The 9,210-nt window shown below is 43.7% G+C and overlaps 1 pseudogene; it reads left to right on the top strand.

The window, feature by feature from the left end:
• The first annotated feature begins 2,343 nt into the window (after window positions 1-2,343).
• On the top strand, window positions 2,344-2,968 carry LOC104657394 (annotated as a pseudogene).
• Window positions 2,969-9,210: the final 6,242 nt, after the last annotated feature.

The following is a 9,210-nucleotide window of genomic DNA, read 5'->3' as shown; positions in this document are numbered from 1 at the left end:
GTACAGTGTCAACATCTATGTGAGAGAAAGCAGAGGAATCAGTGGAGAACAGGAGAACCAAATACTCACAGAAGTTCACCATAAAGTGAGCAGACCAAATTGAGAACAGCAATGAATACTAAGAGGGTTTTGTTCAATCTGGTATTGGGTGGGTGCAAGGGAATGATGATGTGTGCTGAAGGATCTGGAATCGTTTAGCTCCTAAATTCACCACTGAAACAGACTTGCAAGGATTCTCTTCCAGGACAGTGCCCCACTCTAAGATGAAACGGCTTGGAATAGAGTCAGAGCAAGTCAAGCGAAATAGAGACAACTGAGACAAGAAAAGAGAAGTTTGAGAAAAGATTGAGTTAAAACAACAACAATAAAAACTCTGTTGCTTTGAATTTGAATTGAGAGTGTTAGCATGGACTCATGAATATGGAAAGACTGAGATGACTTCTAGAAACAATGACCAGCTCAGTAGTAATGTGTATTCCTAATGCCAAATATGTCATTTTGAAGGCAGGGTTTCTTTGGAGAAATTGGCTGCTTACAACATGGGACTATGAACGACAATAGCTGCTTGTATCACAATAGAAAGAGGCCACTAGACATTATATTTCACTAGATTAAAGACCCATACCATCTATGGTCTTGCTAAAGGCAGGGAACCTGAGTCTGATCAAGCCTTTCACTCACTCTAGCTGCCAATTTGCTGGAAGTTGGAAACAGAAGACAGAAAACAGTACAGCGGAACATGCTGAACGGTGTCAAATGTAAAGGGAGGGGGGAGAACACATAGATGAAAGGGATTTAAATGGCAAAATTTAATGGACAACAATAAACTATAGTGGCTTGGGATGCACATTTGGGTGGCAAAACTATAAAGAAATGAGGAATTTATTGCTATAAAAGTCAAGATTGTGATTACTTTTTTGAGATAGAGATAGGGCACATAGAGGGGTGATGTGGTTTGGCTGTGTCCCCACCCAAATCTCATCTTGAATTGTAGCTCCCATAATTCCCACATGTTGTGGGAGGGACCCAGTGGGAGATAACTGAATCATGGGGGTGGTTTCCCCCATACTGTTCTCATGGTAGTGAATAAACCTCATGAGACCTGACGGTTTTATAAGAGGTTTCCGCTTTCGCTTCGCTCTCATTCTCTCTCGTCTGCTGCCGTGTAAGACATGCCTTTCTCCTTCCGCCATGATTGTGAGGCCTCCCCAGCCACATGGAACAGTAAGTGCATTAAACCTAGTTTTCTTTATAAATTACCCAGTCTCAGGTGTGTATCAGCAGAGTGAAACAGACTAATGCAAGGGGCTTCTGAGATAATTGGCAAAGTTTTATTTCTTGACTTGGCAGGTGATTTCAAGAGTGGTATTTTGTGTGGCTCTCTGTATCTATTTATTTTAAAATAGGTTAAGATTTAAGCAAAAAAGGGATTTTTTATGTACTATATATCCAAGTATGCCAGGAGTACGTCATAGAATTGTCTGAATTCCGGGGTTCAAATGATCACACTAGGATGGAGTCTTTTTCTCATAATTGTTTGACTCTCTCCATGGACCCTCCCCACATTATCTTCACTTGTTGTCATTCTCTGTTGGGATGGGGGGGCCCTGAGAGACCCAGGCTTATGTGATCTTTAAAGCTGGTGGCCCCAAAGAAGACATGGATATAAACAACCCCTTTGAAACTTCTGGACAAGATTGGAAAAGTAGGAGTAGAAGAGTGATGAGGAAAATTGAAGGCACTGATAGAAGTGATGAAAGCCCATGTCTTACAAACATAACACAATTGACTCAAAGGTGTAAAAAGATTAGGAATGAAGAATAGAAACTAACCACAACTTGGTGCCCACAGGACTTAATTGTCTGTACGTTCAGTTGTAAAGGGAACAAACAAAATTCACAGATTTTGTGTAACGTGAGATATGATTAATACTACACCTAACCGTTTGTGACAAGAAAATTTAGTTTTGACTTTTGTGTATATTTTTTGGGAATTGTGTATACAAGTAAGAAAATATTTAATAAATCAAAAATTATTTGGGAAAATCAATGAGTGATAGGTGTATAAGGAAGGGTCTCCTAAATAGGACATTCTTACCTTTTAAATCTGATACTGGCTGGATCAACCATGCCTCCTCTTAACCCTTGGAGCTTCTAGTTGCAGCAAAATACTAAGTTTGGTAAATTCAGCATTGTTCTATGAACTCTGTAATAAAAAATTTGTTCCTGACAGTATATACTTAACAATCAGGATTCTAGTAAATTCAGATGTTGGCCTTCGGAGTTCTCCGGGGCCAGTAGCTGCCTGACCAGGGGCCCGGAGCCACGGGCTTAGCCGACGACCATGGGCTCAGGGTCCAACCAGCAGTTTGCAGGTGGCTGCGCCAAGGCGGCAGAAGAGGCGCCTGAGGAGGCGCGGGAAGATGCAGCCCGGGCGGCTTACAAGCCTCAGCTGCTGCATGGTGCAGGCATCTGTAAGTGGTTCAGCGTGCGCATGGGGTTCTGCTTCCTGTCCATGACCGCCCGCGCCGGGGTCGCGCTAAAACCCCTAGTGGACGTCTTTGTGCACCAGAGTAAGCTGCACTTGAAAGGCTTCCTGAGCTTGAAGGAGGGTGAGGCAGGGGAGTTCACCTTTTAAGTAGTCAGCCACGGGTCTGGAATCCATCCGTGTCACCGGACCTAGTGGGGCGTTCCGTATTGGGAGTGAGAGGTGGCCAAAGGGGAAGAACATGCAGAAGCGCAGATCAGAGGTCAGGTGCTGCAACTGTGGAGGTCTAGACCATCATGCCAAGGAATACAAGCTGCCACCCCAGCCCAAGAAGTGCCACTTCTGCCAGAGCATCGGTCATATGGTAGCTTCATGTCCGCTGAAGGCCTAGCAGGGCCCTAGCGCACAAGGAAAGCCAACCTGCTTTCGGGAGGAAGAAGAAATCCACAGCCCTGCCCTGCTCCCGGAGGCACAGAATTGAGTCACAACGGGTGGGGGCTATTCTTTGCTATCAGGAAGTTTTGAGGAGCGGGCAGAGTGGAGAAAGTGGGAATAGGGTGAATTGGAGCTACTTGGCACTGCCATCTGTCTCAGACTGGGGTTCACACCATCACCCTTTCTTCCCTCTGTTGGGGGAAAGGGTGAGTCAAAGGAGCTCCAACTATGCTCTGTACAAATATAAGTGGGAGTTCTGGGGGCAACCAGAAGGTGAGAATCACCCTACAACCTGCATGCTTTATCGGAGGCTCCATCTCCAGAATTTCCAGCTTTTGAAAGTGGTCTGGATAGGGAAGTTGTTTTCCTTTTGAAGAAGGATATGCAATAATTCCCATGCCAGAGTGAAATGATTAAGGATAAGACCAGATTCATGGAGCCAAGCCACTACATTCTGTGAAAGGAAATCTCTCAGGAGTAAGGCAGTGTTTTTTTTTTTTCACATCTTGTATCCTCATACCCACTTTTGGGATAGGGTGCTGGCAACTGTCCCAAGCAATGGATAGTGATGATGGCAAAAAGGATGTTTGGGGGAACAGCTGCAGACCTGCTCCTCCTATGCTTACCCCCACCCCATTCTAGGCCAATGTGATTTTATTTGCTCTCTTGGATACTGCACCTTGGGTCCCACTTTCTCCAGGATATCAACTGCACTAGCTGTGTGCGAATGATGTATCTTGTGCATTTTAACTTTTTTTCTTAATATAAATATTCTGGTTTTGTATTTTTGTATATTTTAGTCTAAGGCCCTCATTTCTTGCACTGTGTTCTCAGGTGCGTGAGCAATCTCAGTGATAAGAGAGCAGCAGCTCCAGGTGTGCGCAGCAGGACTCCTTTTTGTTGTTTTTGCCACTGTGGAGAGCAATTACTTGGAGTGCACAGACTATTGAACTACCTCATTTCTGCCAATGAGAGCTGGCTTTTCTGCCATAGTATCCTCTTGAAACCCCCTCTGCCTTGAACATGTTTTAGGGGAGACTAGGTTTTAACTGGGTTGTCCCATGACTTGATTGCCTCCTACTGGAAGATCGAGAATTAGTCTAAACAGGAAATGGTGGTACACAGAGGCTAGGAGAGGCTGGGCCAGCTGAAAGGCCCAGAGAGGGAGCCAAGATGAGGTGAGGGTTATCTAATCCTAGGGCACAGGATGTGCTTTACATCCCAGATCCATTCTTCACCAGATTAGGCTAGGCCTACCATGCACGACAGGGTATGTGTGTTCGTAAAACTGGAGTTGGTAAGGATACGTTTTAAAACCAATACCCCTGTACTTAATCCTGTGCTGTTGAGGGATGGGTATGTGTAGTAAGGTATCCTTAACCTTTCAAAATTCTCAGGTTCCAGGGAGACACATAAACGAGGGCTTTGTGGTGCCTGGGGCCTGTGTCCTGCCCTGCTGCAGTAGTGATTAATAGTGTCACGGTAGCTAAAAGAGAAAAAGGGGGTTTCGTTTATATGCTGTGAGATCACCACAAACTTACCTCACTGTGTTGAAATGGGACAAATACAATAGAATGCATTGTGGTGTGTGTCTGATCCTGGGTTTCTGTCTCCCCGAAATGCTGCCTCTGCCCCCACAACCTCTAATTACTGTATTTATCTGGGTTTTATGGGATTTCACTAAGTTGGTGATTGCTAGGTGGCCTAGTTTGTGTAAATATAATGTATTAGTCTTTCTCTGTGTTCTTCGGGGGTTTTGTTTATAAACTTCTTTTTGTGTTGAGAGAAAAGTAGCCAAAGCATCTTTGACAGAAGGTTCTGTACCAGGCAACAAGATCTGAAACGTTAGTTTGGGGGGCCCTCTTCTTAGAGTGGGGATCTTGAACTATCCTTTGTTTTGTATTCCCCTTCCCCTATTACCTGTTAGACCAGATCTTCTGTCCTAAAAACTTGTCTTCTACCCTGCCCTCTTTTCTGTTCATCCCCAAAAGAAAACTTACACACCCCCCCACACACACACATTTAATGCTTGGAGCGTCTCCACAACTCTTAAATGATGTATGCAAAAATCCTGAAGAAGCTAGGAAAACCCTCCATCCCTTGTTCTCAACAGTCAAGACCATTACCATTTCTTTTTTTCTTTTTTGTTTTTGGTTGGAGTCTTGCTGTGTTGTCCAGGCTGGAGTGCAGTGGTGTGGTCTTGGCTCACTGCAACCTCTGCCTCTTGGGTTCAGGTGGTTCTCCTGCCTCAGCCTCCTGAGTGGCTGGGATTACAGGTGCCCGCCACACCCAGCTAATTTTTGTATTTTTAGTGGAGATGGGGTTTCACTGTGTTGTCCAGGCTGGTCTTGAGCTCCTGACCTCAGGTGATCTGCCTGCCTCCGCCTCCTAGGGTGCTGGGATTGCAGGTGTGAGCCACCCTGCTGGGCCGACTATTCCTTGATGTAACATGCCAAACACTTAAGACACTGCTGTAGCCCAGGCACGGTGGCTCGCACCTGTAGTCCCAGCACTTTTGGAGGCTGAGGTGGGCAGATCATGGATTTGGGAGTTCGGGACCATCCTGGCCAGCATGGTGAAACCCCATCTCTGCTAAAATACAGAAGATTAGCCAGAGGTAGTGGCACATGCCTGTGGTCCCAGCTACTTAGGAGACTGGGGCAGGGGAATTGCTTGGGCTGGGTGAGGAGAGGCGGAGTGGAGGCTGCAGTGGGTTGAGATCACGCCACTGCACTCCAGCCTGGTGACAGAGCAGGACTCCATCTCAAAAAAAAGAAAAAAAAAAAAAAAAAAAAAAAAAAAAAAAAAAGCACTGCTGTATTTTGGATGGATCAAACCTACTTAACTTTTAATCCTAAAGTAATGAGATGCAACTGGGAGCCTTCCATGTAGAAACTGGGATCAGGACACGAAGAAAGAGAATATGAATGTATATCCAAGTCACTCAGGAACTTCTATGCAGGTGCTAGAAACTTACGTCAAAGTGACCACAAGATTGTTTAATAGGAGACAAAGAATATAACTCCATGTTTACTGCTAGAAACCAAAGCTTTGTGTAAAATCTTGAATTGATGGGGAGGGAGGGTAGGAAAGCCTATACCTGTCTGTTCTTTTTCTGATCCCTTTCCCTCATTCCTGAACTGCAGGAGACTGAGCCCCTTTGGGCTTTGGTGACCCCATCACTGGGGTGTGTTTATTTGATGGTTGACTTTGCTGTACTGGGTACTTCCTTTTCCATTTTCTAATCTTTTTTTTTTTTTTTTTTTTTTTTTTACACATGCTGACTCTTCCCTTCCCTTCTCCTTTCCCTGGGAAAATACAATGAATAAATAAAGACTTATTGGTACTCAAACTGTCAAAAAAATTCAGAAGTTAAAATTTCTAATATATTATAAAACACTCAAATTTCCCACCAACAGGTTAGCAAGTTCAGACATATGAACATATATATGAATATTTTAGTTAATGGAACTGGAGGCCGTTATCCTAACTGAAATATCTCAGAAACACAAAGTCAAATACTGCATGTTTCCACTTGTAAGTGGGAGCTAAACAATGAGTACATGTGGACCTACAGAGTGAAATGAGACACTGGAGATTACAAAAGGTGGGAGGGTAAAAGGAGGGTCAGGCTCAAAAAAATTACCCATTGGGTACAACGTTCACTATTCAGAAGATGGGTATGCTAAAAGCCCAGACTTCACCACGACACAATGTATGCATGTGAGAAGCCTGTGCTTGTACTCTCTTAAAAAAAAAAAAAGAAAAAAAAATCCTAAAACACCAAAAGCTAGATACATTTAAAACAGACACATGAAAATTATTAATGTTCAGCTAACAATACAGTAAAAACTGTATTCATTTTTAAAAAAACTTTCAACTTTTTTGATTTAGAGTATACATGTACAGGATTGTTATAAGGGTATATTGCATGGTGCTGAGACTTGGGGTACAACTGAACCCGTTATCCAGGTAGTGAGCATAGTATCCACTAGGTAGTTTTTCATCCCTTACCCCACTTCTTCCCTCCTTCCTCTAGTAGTCTCCAGTAACTATTGTGTCCATCTTTATGTCCATGTGTACCCAATATTTAGCTCTCTCTTATATATGAGAACACGTGGTATTTGGTTTTCTGTTTCTGCATTAATTTGCTTAGGATAATGGCCTCCGGCTGCATCCATTGCCACAAAGGACATGATTGATTTCATTCTTTTTTTATTTATTACTGCGTAGTATTCCACAATGTGTACATACCATGTTTTCCTTTTTTTTCCCCCCCAGGGAAAACCTTTATTTTTATATTTAGGTTTGATGAATGAACAGTCATGCAGAAATGTGATTGGACTCAAAGGATCTGGCCTAACGGTGATGGATGGAGTGGGGAAACCCAGCAAGGCCACTCTGCACAATTCCCCTTCCCCTGGGTATCAGGCAGGACCCCTTGGGAATGAAGGTCGTCCAGGGAGAAGGGAGAGAGTGACCTTGCTAGGTTTTATGGCTGGCTTTGGGAGAGAGGCGTTCTAGTTTCTATGACCTGCCTTGGGGAAAAAGAATTGTGGTTTCTGTGACTCACTTTCGGGGAGAAAAGGGGACAGGAACCAGGAGGGAAGGAGAAAGACCTGGCTTCTGAGGCCTTCTGGTCTCCTCTGGGTCAGGGTAGTCCACATGCCAAGGTGCCATACTTTGGAGTTTAATGAGCCCTGGCAGCCAGTCCTTGCAGATTTCACAGGCAACTTGTGATCCAAGTAATTGGTTTTCAGTTCCCCAATTTCAGAGGACTTGAGCAGAATCTGGTTGAAATGACCAAGTGTTAGAAAAACCTCTTCAAAGTTGAAATTCATCGAGTTCTTCAGCTGAGGGTGTAAGTCCCAGATGTAAGGTTAGCAAGAGTTAGGAGTTCCTGGAGTCTTCCCTGCACGCCCTGGCTCTTGAGCATCAACAGGCCAGAAGCTCACAGTATCTGATCCTCCTGTGGTTCAGCAGGGATATGTTTTAAAGTAGCATGTTCAGAATGAAACTGGTGTACTTAGTCAAGCCTGGAGGGACTTTTGAAGTCAAGTGTGGCCCACGCTGCTCTCATGGGAACACAGGTGCTCCAGCACCTGATGTATTCAGGACTAGGTGGGGGGAAGCTTCATCCCCCTGCTGCCTAGACCATCCTGCCCCATGACACTATTTCATAGTGTGCACGTACCACATTTTCTTTATCCAGTCCACCTTTGATGGGCACTACGTTGATTCCATGTCCTTGCTATTGTGAATAGTGCTGTGATGAACATATAAGTCCATGTATCTTTTTGGTGGAACGATTTATTTTCCTTTGGGTAGATACCTAGTGTGTTAGTCCATTCTCATGCTGCTATGAAGAAATACCCAAGACTGGGTAATTTATAAAGAAAAGAGTTAATTGACTCACAGTTCCGTATGGCTGGGAAGGCCTCAGGAAACTTACTATCATGGCAGAAGACACCTCTTCACAGGGTGGCAGGAGAGAGAATGAGTGCAAGCAGGGGAAATGCCAGACACTTATAAAACCATCACATCTTCTGAGACTCACTCACTATCAGGAGAACAGTATGGGAGAACTGCCCCCATGATCTAATTACCTGCACCTGGTCCTGCTCTTGACATGTGGAGATTATAGGGATTATAATTCAAGGTGAGATTTAGGTAGGGACACAGAGCTAAACCATATCACCCAGTAATGGGATTGCTGGGTCAAATGGTACTTCTATTTTTAGCTCTTTGAGAAATCTCCAAACTGCTTTCCACAGTGGCTGGACTAATTTACATTCCTACCAACAGTGTATAAGCATTCTCATTTCTTTGCAACCTCACCAAAATTTGTTATTTTTTGACTTTTTAATGGTAGCCATTTTGACTGGTGTGAAATGGTATCATTGTGGTTTTGATTTGTGTCTAATTAGTGATGTTGAACACTTTTGCATATGTTTTTTGGCCTCTCATATGTCTTCTTTTGAGAAGTGTCTGTTCATGTCTTTTGCCCTCTTTTTAATAGGGTTGTTTTTTGCTTGCTGATTTAAGTTCCTTAGAGATTCTAGATATTAGACCTTTGTTGGATGCGTAGTTTGAGAATATTTTCTCCTATTCTGTGAGCTCTTTTTACTCTGTAGATAGTTTCTTTTGCTGTGCAGCAGCTCTTTAATTAGGTCCCATCTTTCAATTTTTGTTTTCTTGCAATTGCTTATTTTGTTGACTTTGTCAAAGATTAGTTGGTTGTGGGTGTGCAGCTTTATTTCTAGGTCCTCCCTTCTGTTCCATTGTTCT

This window comes from Rhinopithecus roxellana, chromosome 14, assembly GCF_007565055.1.
Source record: "Rhinopithecus roxellana isolate Shanxi Qingling chromosome 14, ASM756505v1, whole genome shotgun sequence".
Taxonomy (NCBI): Eukaryota; Metazoa; Chordata; class Mammalia; order Primates; family Cercopithecidae; genus Rhinopithecus; species Rhinopithecus roxellana.
This window is presented reverse-complemented; position numbering and strand designations above follow the sequence as displayed.